Here is an 18,505-nt window from a genome sequence, read left to right on the forward strand (position 1 = left end):
TGAAATGTGTACAAGCAACAGATTGGAAACACAGTAGATGTAAGGAAGAAATAAAGAATAAAACTGCACGCTGAGAAGCTTTAAACGGAAATTGACCACAGCTTTGGCAAGGCTTGTTAGTTTTTCTAGACAGAGGATGGTCTTATGAGGAAGTGTTGTTAAGTACAGGCACTTTAACAAGATTTGGATTCAATCGCTTTTCCACAATAAAATCTCTTTATTGTGTGGGATGAAAGCTGAAGCACTCCGATGTTATACTACAGTACCTGGAAAGTACACTTGTCACTAATAGAACAGGATATTGTGAGGAGTGTCAGGCAACATTTTGTTGACGGTGTTCTTAGTTATGTTTCAAAAGACAACAAACATCAAGAGATTTACAATTCGATTTTACAAGGTGCTTGTTGCTTGAAGATAGACCTAAAATAGCAGGCTTTTACAACCTGTGAGTGATTTGACAACTTTTCCATGAAAGATGTGATGTGGAATGAAGCAGTAGCGTGGGATAGGTTTACAATCAGTAATCATAGCCTAATTACATTGACAGAGGTTATTTGTTAAGGAAAGCTCCAATCTTGGTTGGTCAGTGACCATTCTCATCAATGGGGCTGTAGTGGAGCATGTTGAGCACTTCAAGTTCCTTGGTGTCCACATCAACAACAAACTAGAATGTTCCAAACACACCAAGACTTGTTGGTTGTGAAGAGGGCACGACAAAGCTTATTCCCCCTCAGTCAACTAAAAAGATTTGGCATGGGTCCTCAGATCCTCAAAAGGTTTTACAGCTGCAACATCGAGAGCATCCAGGCTGGTTGCATCACTGCCTGGTATGGCAGTTGCTCGGCCTCCGACCGCAAGGCACTACAGTGGGTAGTGCGTACGGCCCAGTACATTACTGGGGCTAAGCTGCCTGCCATCCAGGACCTCTACAACAGGTGGTGTCAGAGGAAGGCCCTAAAAATTGTCAAAGACCACAGCCACCCCAGTCATAGACTGTTCTCTCTACTAACGCATGGCAAGTGGTACCGGAGTGCCAAGTCTAGGACAAAAATGGTTTCTCAACAGTTTTTACCCACAAGCAAAAACCCACAAAATGGCTACCCGGACTATTTGCATTGTGTGCTCCCCCCCAACCCCTCTTTTTACACCGCTGCTACTCTCTGTTCATCATATGCGCATAGTCACTTTAACCATATCTACATGTACATACTACCTGAATTGACCCGACCAACCAGTGCTCCCACACATTGGCTAACCAGGCTATCTGCATTGTGTACCGCCACCCGCCACCCACCACCTGCCAGCCCCTCTTTTACGCTACTGCTACTCTCTGTTCATCATATGTGCATAGTCACTTTAACCATATCTACATGTACATACTACCTCAATCAGCCCGACTAACCGGAGTCTGTATGTAGCCTCTTTATATAGCCTTGCTACTGTTTTTTCACTGTCTTTTTTACTATTGTTTGGTTATTTCTTTACTTACCTATTGTTCACCTAATACCTTTTTTGCACTATTAGTTAGAGCCTGTAAGGAAGCATTTCACTGTAAGGTTGTATTCGGCGCACGTGACAAATAAACTTTAATTTGATGTGATTTAAAAGTGCATGATTGTCCCACCCAGGAGTTTCAATTCCACCACCAGAAGTCAAAGCTCTAGATTGCGAGGTTTTCCCATAGCTGCTCCAATACTGAGGCATTAAATCAATCACATTTGAAAGAGCCACTGAGAGTTGTCAGGGAACTATTTCCCTACTGTTTGAACACGGATAGTGAACAACCTGATTCCATATCCACCATGTGACCAAAGCCAATAATCTACTCTTCCCCCTAGCAGAGAACAGACATGATTCAAAGGCTTAGATTAATGACAGTGTGTGAGATGATGTTAAAAGTGCTGAACCAGGTGTGAGAGAATGGAAAATCTCGAAGTCTCCTGTCTGGTGAATGTGCAATCTCAGCAGGAGCGCATGTTCCTGTGTTGCACGCACGCACGCACCCACACCCACACACACACACACACACACACACACACACACACACACACACACACACACACACACACACACACACACACACTTAGCCCAGTTCCTGTGATCCATCTGTATTGGCTGGGGGCTGGAGAGATGACCAGAATCCCTACTCACTTTCTCCCCCTCAAACACACATCTGGGATTTACATTACACTTCATGTTCTGAATGGATAATAATGTTGATAATAGAGTCTAATAGAATGACCTTATATGACGGGGTGTAGTAACTGTGCGGATTACATAGTCAATTAGGGGAACGGTCAGATCAGATGGAAAATGTTGCCTCCTTTCTGTAGCGTGATTCACTCTGCATCCAGTGTACCAAGCAGTGTCTCATGTAACAAAGAAATCTGACTTTCCATTCTACATCACCGGGGAGGATGTCTTCCTGACCTAAAATGGTCCAGGAAAATCATCAGAGTTGCAAATTTACAAAGACCCTCAAACTCGTGATACTGTAACATCATATGTAAATCGTATACATTTCCAACATTACCATTAAAAAAAAATCTACATGCATACAGATTGGCAGGGGTTTTCAACAATGTTTCACAGTCATTTCATGTATTTATTTTGTGGGGGGAAATCGGGATGGTCACTTTGTCCATCTTGCATGTATGTAGACGTTGTTGTTTAGTGGTGTCTGGCACTGTTTTCCAAAGGGCTACCATCCGTCTGACTACAGGCTCCTCTCATCTTTTCTCCCACTCATGGCCATCTGCTGAAAGACTCTCCTCTGTTTTGTGTTGCTGCTGCTGCGGTTCATGGGAAAGGAGGATTGTGTTTCCAGGAGATTTGTTGGCGGTTTTGAACAAACACTGGAAACACCTCAACTGGATTTGATATTAAGCTGGAGAGACTTGTGAATGAATGCACAGATTCAGCAGAAAGAGTCAGGGGATTGTGGAAGACAAGAAGTGCTGTTTCAAAGCCAGTGGAAACACACAGAGTGCTGATTATTATGATTCAAATATTAATTCATGAAAACACAACTATAACTCTGTTGTACTGGCAAGATTTAGGCAAAGAAAAATGTGGGGGGGGGGGGGGGGGTTCCAATAGAAACAAAAAATCAGAGGTCCCCTCATTCTCCGCTCACCTTTATTCCTTAAGACAACAATACAGCTCTGAACAGCACTGTGGAAATCTCTATGTAACCATCTCTACAAGTTGGTATTGGTATTTGATATGCCCACAGCCCACAACTTCCCCAGAGTTTTCATCACATACCAGACAGGACATTTGACGTCTGCCAGTCTGGTAATGCAATCACTACAATCACTGTAGCTGTGTTATTGCTGGCTTTGGTTTTATTATTGTTAACTTTCACCGCCGATTTATTGTTGTTGTTTTACTTAAACTCCAACCCCATTGTAAATAAATTATTAGAAATATGATATAATTTCGTCTTTTTTTTTTGCAGCGGCAAGCCCTACACTCTCCTTCCAAAAGGATTCTTTGTGGAGGGTAAGGGTTCTACCAAGAACCGTATTCGTCTGAAGGCAAAGAGTTCTATCTATCAATCATTTTTCGAAGAAAGGGTTCTTTGACGATTCTTTAGAAGGCAAGAAGGGTTTTTTACGTAGAACCCTTCTGAATCTGAATGAGCCTTTTTTCTTTGTTTTCCTTTATTTTAAATAGAACCTGAACATTAGTGTTTACCTCAGTGTTTAAACTTTAACATCAGGAGTTTGAGTAATCTGAAGTTTGAAAAAATAGGTGTGAGATTTTTTGCAGATGTATCTGGTAGTTCCTTTAATCATGTTACATATACAGTACTGACATTACCTTTGCCATGATTTCTTTCTTTCAAATTTATATTTTCTGTGATTTGTTTGAGCAGAGTAGGAGAACAGAACGGAGTCTGAGTGAACCAGCAGTGTATGGTACAGAGCAAATTGGCATGTGTTACCTAAGTGTTGATTTTATTGTGTAACATTTATAGTGTTGATTCAGTGTTGAATTAACTATGTATGGAGTTAAATCAACACTCAGTGGTGTAAAATAATACCAGTGTTGGTGTTAATAACCAGAGTTGAGTGTTATTGTGTAATTTTACTCTGTGTGGAGTAAAACACTCAAAGCCATGCCCATCTTTATCTTATTTCCCAGCATGCTCTATTGCAGATCAGCAGTGGTGCATGGTTAAAATCACCAGGAAAGCCAAGCACCCCCAAAAAGCCATATCACATCCTTCATTTTTTGGGGGAAGCCTGGCTTCCCTTGGCATCCATGAATACATGCCACTGTTGCAGATAGATTTTCAGAATTGTTTGTTTCAATATCTGTGTTCTTGCATGCACATTGATTGGTTAATTCATCTTATGCCACAAAGATAAATATCATACATTTTTCTAAACTAATCCAATCTGGAAGTAGTTTGATTTATTGTACCTGTTACTGTTTCAGTTTAAATTATTTGGGTAATCTCAGTAATTCATTTTCCCTACCTTGGTAGTCATTCTAAATAAAGGTTGCGGTTGATTAAAAGGTCCAATTGTTGGATATCCTCACTCTGGCTGGTTTCTAATAAGGATTACGTATCACTTTTCAAGCAAGCATAACTTGACTTGCAGGCCTGATGTGGCCTCTAAATCAGGAGTATGCGACCGTTACGTTAGAGTACAGCTAGGCCTGGAAATAAAGGCCTTATGATATACATTACTGGTCAAACGTTTTAGAACACCTACTCATTCAAGGGTTTTTCTTTATTTTTCACTATTTTCTACATTGTAGAATAACAGTGAAGACATCAAAACTATGAAATAACACATATGGAATCATGTAGTAACCAACATTTTTTTAAACAAATATTCTTAAAATAGCCACCCATTGCCTTGATGACAGTGTTGCACACTTGGCATTCTCTCAACCAGCTTCACCTGGAATGCTTTTCCAACAGTCTTGAAGGAGATCCTATATATGCTGAACACTTGTTGGCTGCTTTTCCTTCACTCTGCGGAAAAGCTTGAGTTTCCTTCGGAATGAGTTTCCGACTCACCACAAACTATCTCAATTTGGTTGAGGTCAAATACCTCTTCTGTATACCCCCCCACCTTGTCACAACACAACTGATTGGCTCAAACGCATTAAGAAGGAAATACATTCCACAAAATAACTTTTAAGAGGACACACCTGTTAATTGAAATGCATTCCAGGTGATTACCTAGTGAAGCTGGTTGAGAGAATGCCAATGGTGTGCAAAGCTGTCATCAAGGCAAAGGGTAGGTTTTTGAATAATCTCAAATCTAAATTCATTAGTGAGGTCAGGCACTGATGTTGGACGATTAGGCCTGGCTCGCAGTCTGCGTTCCAATTCATCCCAAAGGTGTTTGATGGGCTTGAGGTCAGGGCTCTGTGCAGGCCAGTCAAGTTCTTCCACATCGGTCTCAATGGACCTCGCATTATGCTCGGGGGCATTGTCATTCTGAAACAGGGAGGGGCCTTCCCCAAACTGGTGCCACAAATTCGGAAGCACAGAATTGTCTAGGATGTCAATGTAGTGTTAAGATTTCCCTTCACTGGAACTAAGGAGCCTAGCCCGAACCATTAAAAACAGCCCCAGACCATTATTCCTCCTCCGCCAAAGTTTACAGTTGCCACCTTTCATTGGGGCAGGTAGCAGTCTCCTGGCATCCGCCAAACACAGATTAGTCCGTCGGACTGCCAGATGGTGAAGCGTGATTCATCACTCCAGAGAACACGTTTCCACTGCTCCAGAGTCCAGAGCTTTACACCACTTCAGCCAATGCTTGGCATTGCGCATGGTGATCTTAGGCCTGTGTGTGGCTGCTTGGCCATGGAAACCCTTTTCATGAAGCTCCCGACGAACAGTTCTTGTGCTGACATTGCTTCCAGAGGCAGTTTGGAACTTGGTAGTGAGTGTTGTAACCGATGACAGACGATTTTTATGCTCTACGCACTTCAGCACTAGGCAGTCCCGTTCTGTGAGCTTGTGTGGCATACCACTTTGTGGCTGAGCCGTTGTTGCTCCTAGACATTTCCACGTCACAATAACAGCACTTACAGCTAACCAGTGCAGCTCTAGCAGGGCATACATTTGACGAACTGACCTGTTGGAAAGGTGGCATCCTATGACAGTGCCATGTTGAAAGTCACTGAGCTCTGCAGTAAGGCCATTCTACTGCCAATGTTTGTCTATGGAGATTACATGGATGTGTGCTCGATTTTATACACCTGTCAGCAACGGGTGTGGCTGAAATATCCGAATCCACTATTTTTAAGGGGTGTCCACATACTTTTGTATGTATAGTTTACCACAAAAACTAAAACCATGAAGTAAGACGTGAGCTGTACCAAGAAGATTGAATGGTTTTCGTCATTGACAGTTACAGATGTAGGATCAGAATTTGAGCCAGTTTGCTACAGCCGGGAAATTATTTTGGTAGGGGCTAGTACATTTTTCACAAGTGAAATTCAGGTCTGAAATTTCTAAGTGGAAATGACAAACTCCTGAAGTCTTTTTGAACCTCAAAGACACTACAAGTAAAACAGTTATCCTGCAACAGGGTGATCCAATTAAGAACCTACATCTGTGATATTTTATGTTTTCAGCAAAGGACGAAAACATAATTTACTGTAACGACACTAGCATTTTATGTATACTGTGGAGAGTCGTCTCCAAACTGCCAGAGTAAGGCATGTTTCAAATGCTGGAGGCACCACGTCTGTATTCTTTATTAAGCTTTGTGCTCTGTCCACTTTTTCAGTTTGGCATCATCCTCTTTTCCCAGTTATTTTCTGAGTTATAAGAGCATACACTTAATTCAAACTAATGGCTGCGTCTACATTTTTGACAGGGCATTGAGGAAAATGTTTTGTGATTTAGGACTAGACTTTCCGCGCTTAGACATTGCACCTACTATACAGTCTTGAGTAATTCATTTGAACAATGCCTTTATCATATGTAACTTTAAAATATATACAGTTCCTTGCGAAAGTATTCGGCCCCCTTGAACTTTGCGACCTTTTGCCACATTTCAGGCTTCAAACATAAAGATATAAAACTGTATTTTTTTGTGAAGAATCAACAACAAGTGGGACACAATCATGAAGTGGAACAACATTTATTGGATATTTCAAACTTTTTTAACAAATCAAAAACTGAAAAATTGGGCGTGCAAAATTATTCAGCCCCTTTACTTTCAGTGCAGCAAACTCACTCCAGAAGTTCAGTGAGGATCTCTGAATGATCCAATGTTGACCTAAATGACTAATGATGATAAATACAATCCACCTTTGTGTAATCAAGTCTCCGTATAAATGCACCTGCACTGTGATAGTCTCAGAGGTCCGTTAAAAGCGCAAAGAGCATCATGAAGAACAAGGAACACACCAGGCATCCCAAGGAGCACTGTGCAAGCGATAATATTGAAATGGAAGGAGTATCAGACCACTGCAAATCTACCAAGACCTGGCCGTCCCTCTAAACTTTCAGCTCATACAAGGAGAAGACTGATCAGAGATGCAGCCAAGAGGCCCATGATCACTCTGGATGAACTGCAGAGATCTACAGCTGAGGTGGGAGACTCTGTCCATAGGACAACAATCAGTCGTATATTGCACAAATCTGGCCTTTATGGAAGAGTGGCAAGAAGAAAGCCATTTCTTAAAGATATCCATAAAAAGTGTTGTTTAAAGTTTGCCACAAGCCACCTGGGAGACACACCAAACATGTGGAAGAAGGTGCTCTGGTCAGATGAAACCAAAATTTAACTTTTTGGCAACAATGCAAAACGTTATGTTTGGCGTAAAAGCAACACAGCTGAACACACCATCCCCACTGTCAAACATGGTGGTGGCAGCATCATGGTTTGGGCCTGCTTTTCTTCAGCAGGGACAGGGAAGATGGTTAAAATTGATGGGAAGATGGATGGAGCCAAATACAGGACCATTCTGGAAGAAAACCTGATGGAGTCTGCAAAAGACCTGAGACTGGGACGAAGATTTGTCTTCCAACAAGACAATGATCCAAAACATAAAGCAAAATCTACAATGGAATGGTTCAAAAATAAACATATCCAGGTGTTAGAATGGCCAAGTCAAAGTCCAGACCTGAATCCAATCGAGAATCTGTGGAAAGACCTGAAAACTGCTGTTCACAAATGCTCTCCATCCAACCTCACTGAGCTCGAGCTGTTTTGCAAGGAGGAATGGGAAAAAAATTCAGTCTCTCGATGTGCAAAACTGATAGAGACATATCCCAAGCGACTTACAGCTGTAATCGCAGCAAAAGGTGGCGCTACAAAGTATTAACTTAAGGGGGCTGAATAATTTTGCACGCCCAATTTTTCAGTTTTTGATTTGTTAAAAAAGTTTGAAATATCCAATAAATGTCGTTCCACTTCATGATTGTGTCCCACTTGTTGTTGATTCTTCACAAAAAAATACAGTTTTATATCTTTATGTTTGAAGCCTGAAATGTGGCAAAAGGTCGCAAAGTTCAAGGGGGCCGAATACTTTCGCAAGGCACTGTATATATATATATATATGTATATGTGCGCTCTTTAAACTGCATTATTCATCTATGTTGCCTTTTCCAGTAAACATAAAGAGCTTACTTTCAGGTCCATGGCATATCATGAGATTATATACGGCCTCTAAACTCCACCTTTGATGCACAGTGGTTCTATAAGCCTGACAATTCAACTTCACAGATCCATTCATGATTCTCCTTTGTCTTTTCTGGAACAGGCATTACTCTAGCTTTCTCATAAATCATGTACTAATGTCAAAATGAGATTTGCATGAAAGATCGAGATGTGCGCGCATTTCCTCGACCCTCTGTGCTTAAGTGGTTACACAGCAATATGATATCATAAGAAACCCACAAACGTTGAGCATCTTCACATCTGTCTCCATGGCTATGGCACCCTGCATGTCCACGGGGTTCCAATGTTTAGCTACTCTCTGTGGTTATTTTTATGGTTTCTGCAGCTGTCTGAGATATGTATTAGATATCTTGCCTGGGGGCTACATGTCATTTACAACAGTGTGATCCCATATTTTCACACTCAACACACCTTTACACATGGAGGGAAGAAAAACAAAATACTTACCAGAGGAGGATGTAAGAGCCAAGTCCAATCTGTGTCTCCTTACTGTGTTCACACATTGTTATGTAGGGTGAGATCATCTGTCTGCCTTTGGAGAATGCCTACACCCTGCTGCTTTGGTCTGGAACTGCCAATCTACATCTACAAAAGGTGCTATCTAGAACCTAAAAGGGTTCTTCGGCTGTCCCCATAGGAGAACACTTTCAACAGAGGGTTCTACATAGAACCCAAAATAGTCCTACTTGGAAGCAAAAAGGGTTCTCCTATGGGGACAGCCAAAGAACCCCTTTGGAACCCTTTTTTCTAAGAGTGTACTGCTGGATGGTGTTGAAAGTAGTATTCAGTCTCATAAAATTCCCTAAAGACTGGTTTATACTTCGTCTATCGACATGTCTGTAGATAGTTGTTGCAGTGACATCATTAACATTCTATTCTCTACGACATCAAACTTGTCGTTGGACCAACTTGCCCGTTGGTCCAAAATGCTATAACTGATGTATTTTACACCAATAAACCCATCCATTTAAAAATGTATTTAGTATATGTCAATCTTGCAAACCAGGCAACTAAAAGCAATTTTCTTAACACTGTTTTGGTTAGTTTCTAGCTAGTTAGTTTCTAGTTTCTAGCCAGTTCAAATAATCACCATATCATAGCTGACAACGTCTTGACTTCATTATTACAGGAGTTAATGGCGAGCTAATTACAGTGTGATGAAATAAAAGCAGGGTATTCTACCGAAGAATTTTACAACTTGAGCACTGTCTCATTGCTGGCTCAGTCCGATAACCATGACAACGGATGCAGCGACAGGGTCAAAGTTGAACTTTTTTAATCTGTCTGCGACAAGGAAACCGACAGTCTACAGACATTCCACCGGAGTATAAATTCTAATTGTCTAGGCCTCCCGAGTGGCGCAGCGGTCTAAGGCACTGCATCACATTGCTTGAGGAATCACTACACACCCGGGTTTGATCGGACAAGACTGTAACTACCAATTGGGGAGAAAAAGGAGTAAAAATAAATAAATAATCAAATTGTCAACAGACATGTCAATAGACAAGGTTCAAACCAGCCTTGAAACCTATACTGAACATAAATGCAACATGCAAAAATGTCTAAGATTTTATTGAGTTACAGTTCATATAAGGGAATCATTCAGTTTAAATATATTCATTAGGCCCTAATATTTGGATTTCACATGACCGGAATACAGATATGCATATGTTTGTCACAGAAACCTTAAAAAAATGGGCCTCACAATGGGCCTCAGGATCTAGTTGCGGTATTTCTGTGCATTCCAATGCAATTGTGTTCATTGTCCGTAGCTTATGCCTGCCCATACCATAATGCACCGCCACCATGAGGCACTCTGTTCACAACGTTGACTTCAGCAAACTGCTCGCCCACACGACGTCATACATGTGGTCTGCGGTTGTGAGGCCGTTTGGAGGTACTGCCAAATTCTCTAAAATGATGTTGGAGGCGGCTTATGGTAGAGAAATTAACATTAAATTATTTGGCAACAGATATAGTGGACATTCATGCAGTCAGCATGTCATTTGAAAGCTCCCTTAAAACTTGATACATCTGTGGTAGTGTGTTGTGTGACAAAACTGCACATTTTAGAGAGGCCTTTTATTGTCCCCACCACAAGGTGCACCTGTGTAATGATCATGCTGTTTAATCAACTTCTTAATATGCCACACCTGTCAGGTGGATTGATTACCTTGGCAAATGAGAAATGCTCACTAACAGGGACGTAAACAAATTTGTGCACAACATTTGAGAAACATAAGCTTTTTGTGTGTATGGAACATTTCTGGGATCTTTTATTTCAGCTCATGAAACATGAGGCCAACAGTTTACATGTTCCCTTTCTATTTTTGTGCAGTGTATATCTGCCTAATCACTCCCTTGGCTTGCTCTCTGCTCTCCAGCAGTGGTATATTGGCTTAGTCACCAATGATGATACACATGCTTACACTGTTCTAAATATCCTTATTGCATATCGGGTCTCATATTAAGCAATAAGAATACAGTTCTTATGTTTTTGAAAGATTCCCACAAGGAGATAGTGGGGAGTAAATGATTCACATATGAGCCAAATGTCTCTCCACTGAGTGTGTCCCTGGATGATTGTTACAGGCTGCAGCTATAGACGGATGACAGTGAGAAGATGATGACAAAACCCATCAGGTCAGATTGTCTGGTCATTTTCACTCACACACACCTCTCTCAGTGGATATTTCTCACTTCCTCCTTCAACTACATCAAATTCACTTTATTAGTATTTTACAGCCTTATCTTGCCTACATCTGTTGTTCTGTCATTAATAATGTTTCGAGATTAGTCTTCTTGAAATAACATCTATTTGTCTATGTCCATGTCCCTCTTTCATATAGTTGGACAAGGTCCACCCTCCATCTGGAAACTGAGTTTTCATTGGCTGCTTATAACGGAATCAAGGATAACAAACTCAATAAGTAATTTACAAAAAGTCAACTTTGATTTTCTGAAAAAGAGTTGGTTAGCATGTTAAAGAGAGACAACAAAAACAGAATTCACTTTCCCAAAACAGCTTGAAACATTTTCTAAATAAAACATTTACAACATCCATACTTTTTTGTCTAAATGTATCATGACTGAAAACGTCAAAGAAAGTGTAGGCCTTACAGATCAAGAAATGAGAAAATAATGTCATGTTTTTTTTGCAACCTCAGAGACTCCAAAAGGCACATGCATATTTCTAACTGCCATAAATCTATTTAAGTTATGACCGCTAAAGATTCCATACAGAATTCTAGATATCCCAGTAATTATGTTTGTTCAATCTCAGTTGACAGGGAACATACTGTATATGACAGCTGACTTGTATCAGATTTATTCTTAGTGCATGCAAGAACAAGACTGAGAGAGAGTGTGTGAGGGAAAGAGAGGGGGAGTGAGAGAGATAGCTATGGCATATAAATATAGAGAAATGCTCAGGATGTGGAAGCGTAAGAAAGCGAGAGACGAATGACATTTTACTGTAAAATACATTTTCAGCAAAAATGACTGATAATAGTATATTCTTATATCCACCATCATTTCAGGATAAAACACACTACAGTTATTTTCCTGCACATTTTGCTATGGGGCATAGAGAACATTTTGCAGTTTTAAAGCAAGTTTGCTGCAATTCTACACATTTTGCTATGGGGCATAGAGAACATTTTGCAGTTTTAAAGCAAGTTTGCTGCAATTCTACACATTTTGCTATGGGGCATAGAGAACATTTTGCAGTTTTAAAGCAAGTTTGCTGCAACTCTGCACATTTTGCCAAGGGGCGGGGAAAAGATTTGGCAATTTTATAACTAATTTCATGCAATTCTACTCATTTTTCCAGGGAGCGGAGACAAACATTATCGGAGTCTGAGTGAGAGTCTGGGGCCTCATGATTACTACAAGTTTAGATAGCTGGCCACTAGACAACCTACAGTGCCTTGCGAAAGTATTCGGCCCCTTTGAACTTTGCGACCTTTTGCCACATTTCAGGCTTCAAACATAAAGATATAAAACTGTATTTTTTTGTGAAGAATCAACAACAAGTGGGACACAATCATGAAGTTGAACGACATTTATTGGATATTTCAAACTTTTTTAACAAATCAAAAACTGAAAAATTGGGCGTGCAAAATTATTCAGCCCCTTTACTTTCAGTGCAGCAAACTCTCTCCAGAGGTTCAGTGAGGATCTCTGAATGATCCAATGTTGACCTAAATGACTAATGATGATAAATACAACCCACCTGTGTGTAATCAAGTCTCCGTATAAATGCACCTGCACTGTGATAGTCTCAGAGGTCAGTTAAAAGCGCAGAGAGCATCATGAAGAACAAGGAACACACCAGGCAGGTCCGAGATACTGTTGTGAAGAAGTTTAAAGCCGGATTTGGATACAAAAAGATTTCCCAAGCTTTAAACATCCCAAGGAGCACTGTGCAAGCGATAACATTGAAATGGAAGGAGTATCAGACCACTGCAAATCTACCAAGACCTGGCCGTCCCTCTAAACTTTCAGCTCATACAAGGAGAAGACTGATCAGAGATGCAGCCAAGAGGCCCATGATCACTCTGGATGAACTGCAGAGATCTACAGCTGAGGTGGGAAACTCTGTCCATAGGACAACAATCAGTTGTATATTGCACAAATCTGGCCTTTATGGAAGAGTGGCAAGAAGAAAGCCATTTCTCAAAGATATCCATAAAAAGTTTTGTTTAAAGTTTGCCACAAGCCACCTGGGAGACACACCAAACATGTGGAAGAAGGTGCTCTGGTCAGATGAAACCAAAATTGAACTTTTTGGCAACAATGCAAAACATTATGTTTGGCGTAAAAGCAACACAGCTCATCACCCTGAACACACCATCCCCACTGTCAAACATGGTGGTGGCAGCATCATGGTTTGGGCCTGCTTTTCTTCAGCAGGGACAGGGAAGATGGTTAAAATTGATGGGAAGATGGATGAAGCCAAATACAGGACCATTCTGGAAGAAAACCTGATGGAGTCTGCAAAAGACCTGAGACTGGGACGGAGATTTGTCTTCCAACAAGACAATGATCCAAAACATAAAGCAAAATCTACAATGGAATGGTTCAAAAATAAACATATCCAGGTGTTAGAATGGCCAAGTCAAAGTCCAGACCTGAATCCAATCGAGAATCTGTGGAAAGAACTGAAAACTGCTGTTCACAAATGCTCTCCATCCAACCTCACTGAGCTTGAGCTGTTTTGCAAGGAGGAATGGGACAAAATTTCAGTCTCTCGATGTGCAAAACTGATAGAGACATACCCCAAGCGACTTACAGCTGTAATCGCAGCAAAAGGTGGCGCTACAAAGTATTAACTTAAGGGGGCTGAATAATTTTGAACGCCCAATTTTTCAGTTTTTGATTTGTTAAAAAAGTTTGAAATATCCAATAAATGTCGTTCCACTTCATGATTGTGTCCCACTTGTTGTTGATTCTTCACAAAAAAATACAGTTTTATATCTTTATGTTTGAAGCCTGAAATGTGGCAAAAGGTCGCAAAGTTCAAGGGGGCCGAATACCTTCGCAAGGCACTGTATGTTTTGAAAGGGCCTGTGCACCCCTTGGAGTTTGTCACGCCTTTGTTACGCCTTAACTATGCAAATAAAGTTAATTGAATTATGGCTTTTAAATCAGAGAGTGCAACAATAATTTAAGACTAATATAAAAAGCATTGATTTCTCAAACAGCCATTGTTTTTTCTACCCAGGTGATGCCATGAGCAGTCTATACTATACTTCAACAGCTTCAATCAAGTCACATACAGGGAATATTTATTTAGGTGAGAATACTTACAGTAGCTGTACACCTCCAAACATTAGATCCTAAATAAATAGATTGAGTCATGTCGCATAAGACATGTAAAATAACCCATCAGGCTGAAGACGGCAAAGAGCACATTCCTCATCAAAGATCTCCACTAACAAAAACCCACTGACTACATGGTCTGCTGCCAGAAGCAATTACTTTTCCAGGTGCCATATAGTGGATCTGCTACACTTCTATGTAATGTATCTATTTCAAGCGGGATACAGACCTATTTTAAACAAAGCGCTGTCTAAAGTACAGTACCTTACTCTATCTTTGGGTGACACAGGGTGTTGACAGATCTCATTCACAAAGGCACACAATGAAAGTCAAGTCAGGTTTGATGAGAGTATGTCGTTCGGCATTACTGTTGCAGCAAGGTACTAACACTACTGTGGCTAGGATTTCTGCACTGAGACTCTCTCACTGTGGCTCTTGAAAGTTTTTACAGTGTTCTCTCCTCGTGAGAAGGGAATCTTTGTAGCGTGATAGTCTAATGTCTGCATGTGTATTTCTTCTTTCAGTAGACAAGCGTGATTACTCTTTAACTTGTAACTAATTATGAGCATTATGAATGTCTCTGCAATCTGTGTTGGCAAACCAGCCATGACCTGTCTGCCAATTAGAAGCTCCAATGGGCCTAATACTTCAAGATGAGAACCCTCTTTATTACCACAGCTGCAACACCAACAACAATACACTGTATTGTGAGTACTGTATTACAGTAAGTCAAGGCCACTTACAAATGTCAGCTGTGCAAGCCAGATGCTTTTGTTTCTCTTGGTGTGAGAGATAGAAGACGTGAGGAAGGCCCAGGTCAAAACCTCACAGACCACAGAATAAGAAATTAGGGGTACCAAATCTATGATTAATAAAGTGTAAACCTCATTAACTGGTTTCCACATGGAGAAGCCACCACCATCTACAGTGCAGTTAGAAATTAAACCCCAAAATCACCCAGTCTTTCACCTTAAATATTTACATCCAGCAGCTCCTGAATGATGCTCAGAGCAAGGCAGACACTCCCAGTTTGATTAACGTCTGGTTGAAGAGTTAACGGTGTTGATACACCGCTCGTTAAAGACATCATTAATGGGTTCATACTTCCTGACACCACCATCTGTATGTTGACATATGCACTACATCAAGCCCAGTCTACCATGCAGCACATCCCACAAAAGCTAGGCCTAATGTCATGGATTCTACCCTGAGATGAATATGCTGATTTCTACAATGGTATGTGATATTTAAATGATTAAAGGGATTTCATAGTAATGTCTTAAAGGAGAATATCAAGTCAAGCACAATTCCCATCAAGGCATAAAGCGAGACCCGAATGCAGACACAGGAGACAGATGGTTGGAGCCTTACAATGTTTATTAATCCTAAGGTACAGAGTGGCAGACAGGCAGAATGTACCTGCCTGCCTGACCAAAGTCCAGAAACAGGCAACGGTTAAAACCAGGAGGAATAGAAAAAGGAGAATGCAAAAAGCAGGAGAACGGGGAAAACCCCTGGTTGATTTGGAAACATACACGACGAACTTGCACAGGGAGACAGGAAACACAGGGATAAATACACTGGGGAAAACAAGCGACACCTGGAGGGGGTGGAGACAATAACGAGGACAGGTGAAACTGATCAGGGTGTGATAATTCCACTGCTCTTCTCTACAGAAAATGCTCTCAAATCCTCAACTAGACAAAAAATGGTGTGCAAATATAACTCCGCATTGCTGCATTATGCCGGCAATTATGCATAAGATCTTGATGACTGTAATTGGAGAGAAAAAAATACTCCAATTCAAAGCACATACAACACACATTGTTGTATTCACCATCCAATTATTTCCAATTACAGTGATGTACTAAATCGGGTGGCCTGAGGTTTTGCCCCAAAATAACATTTTATAGTATCCCAAAATAAAATGTTAAATTGCCATCGTTGAAAATGTAGATTGTACGATGCCTGACAGCAAAAAGGTGCTTTCATGTGGGTAGGTCCATACAGGGCCAGTCATAACGCAGCTGGATTGGCACTGTCCAGGAGAATGGAAAACGTAGCACTGGGAGCCAAGCCTCATGCTGCATTGCCTGAGCTCTTTTAGTCTGCTCAATACTCTCTGCTCTCAGCTGGGACAACTCTGGGAGGGATTTCAGCCACAAGTGTTTGAGCACAGCGCAGTGAGGCAGCCATGGTATCTGGCTCGCTCTTCTAGAAGCATCTGCCCTAATTAGCAGAAATCGCTTGGCAGGCAGAATATGAGACGGACACGCAGTGATAATTTCAGGGTTTTCACTGCCTTTGGGGAGGCGATCCATTCCAATCCGTTTCCCCGCCACATCTGAGAACTGGATCGGCCATGGATCTTTTTGGTCTGGGGAAGTCTGGCCTGACAGACATAGGCACCAATAAAGATGGGAGAGGGTTTAGGGGTGAGGGGGAATGGGGAATGTATTTTTTTGGTTCTTTATTAGAGAGTAAGCAAACAGTGATCGTTCAAGAGAATGATGCGATCACTGATATTTGGTAAGCAATGGTATCATCAATCAACTGCCATTGTGGTTGCATAATTGTTGCAGATGACTGAAGAGTGAACGGCCGTCAGGGAAATTGCTATTGCTGCTCCGTATGGTTAGACTATTTGCTGGCCATCTTATCATGGGACGACGCCATGTGGTGCTCTTTGAGGGCTTACCTCACTGTCACTATACTCTGTCTCAAGCTTGCTTGAAAGTGAGTTAAGATTTGCTTATGTAAAAGAAACTTTCCTTTTACTTCTTTATCAATCTCAAGTCTGCAAATATATGAATTTACCATGCTAACAATAAAGCCAATTGGAAAATGTTGTTAAAGCCTATGAGCATTTTAATCACATTTACTTAGTCTTCTGGCCCCTTCTAAATCTCAGCCTTGGTATGCGTTTGCCATGGATTGTGCTTGATTGGGCTGTGGCTTTAAATTGAGCTACTATATTTGACCACCCAGAAGCAGTAATGAATAGAACACAACCAAACCCAGCACAGGCCAAACGCTAACTCTACCACCATCTGGGAGAAACACAAAGCAAACATCTGACATCACCAACATCATGGTAGTATTTGACCCTCGACCACCTTCCTAATAGTCAGTCTTGTTCAGTCATGCAACGTTGTAAGTAGACAACATTATGGTTGAGACCTTTGACACACCCACTGCATAGATAGCAGGCCTTTAGAGGCCTTAACTTGTTAGACGGCTGTTTTGTGTTCAAATCCCAGCTAATCACAATTAGCCGTTGGCAAGGAATGTGGCCAATGGTCGGGATGAGAATTGCCTGTCAGAGATTCCTTGGGAAGGTCAGACAATACTTTGGGAAGAGGCAACTTCTCTTGGCAAGTTTGTAAGTTCTCAAACATCTCAAAGTTAGTTTGTTTCCCTAAAAGATCATTCTCCATCCCATTTCATATGCCAAATTCAAAGTTCATATATTGCTATAAATATGATGTGACTCACAACGATCAAACAGTTAAACAAATAACAACAGCTATCACATCATTGACATCTGTCTCGTGTTAACAGCCAAGTCTTACACCCCAACATAGTCTGACACAGTTTGAGATCTCCTTTCCTTCTACATGCTTTGGCCTCCAACTAGCCTCTCTGATATGGAATGTGTTACAGATCTCTCCATACGGAAAATGAAAGGGATTGATTAGACTGTGCAAAGGCCTGCTTGGCTGTGTGTGTGTGTGTGTGTGGGGGGGGTTGAAGCATGGAGTGTCTAGACCAGAGCGACAGACAGCTGTGCTTCAGGAACACAGAGCAGCATGTGGTGAGAAGGACTGGGAGGGAGGGAGGGACTCTGCTGTCTCTCTCCGCGTTGACACAACCCAAAGAGCATGACCCTGTCCCAGAGGATTAGACAAAGTGGCCCTGAGGACAAGTCTACACACTGGAGGGTTAGAATGGAAGTTCTTACTCTGTCTTCAAAGTCCTCTTGAAATATGACATTCACTGTAAGCAAAGGCCCA

The sequence above is a fragment of the Oncorhynchus clarkii genome, chromosome 25, assembly GCF_045791955.1.
Source record: "Oncorhynchus clarkii lewisi isolate Uvic-CL-2024 chromosome 25, UVic_Ocla_1.0, whole genome shotgun sequence".
Classification (NCBI taxonomy): Eukaryota; Metazoa; Chordata; class Actinopteri; order Salmoniformes; family Salmonidae; genus Oncorhynchus; species Oncorhynchus clarkii.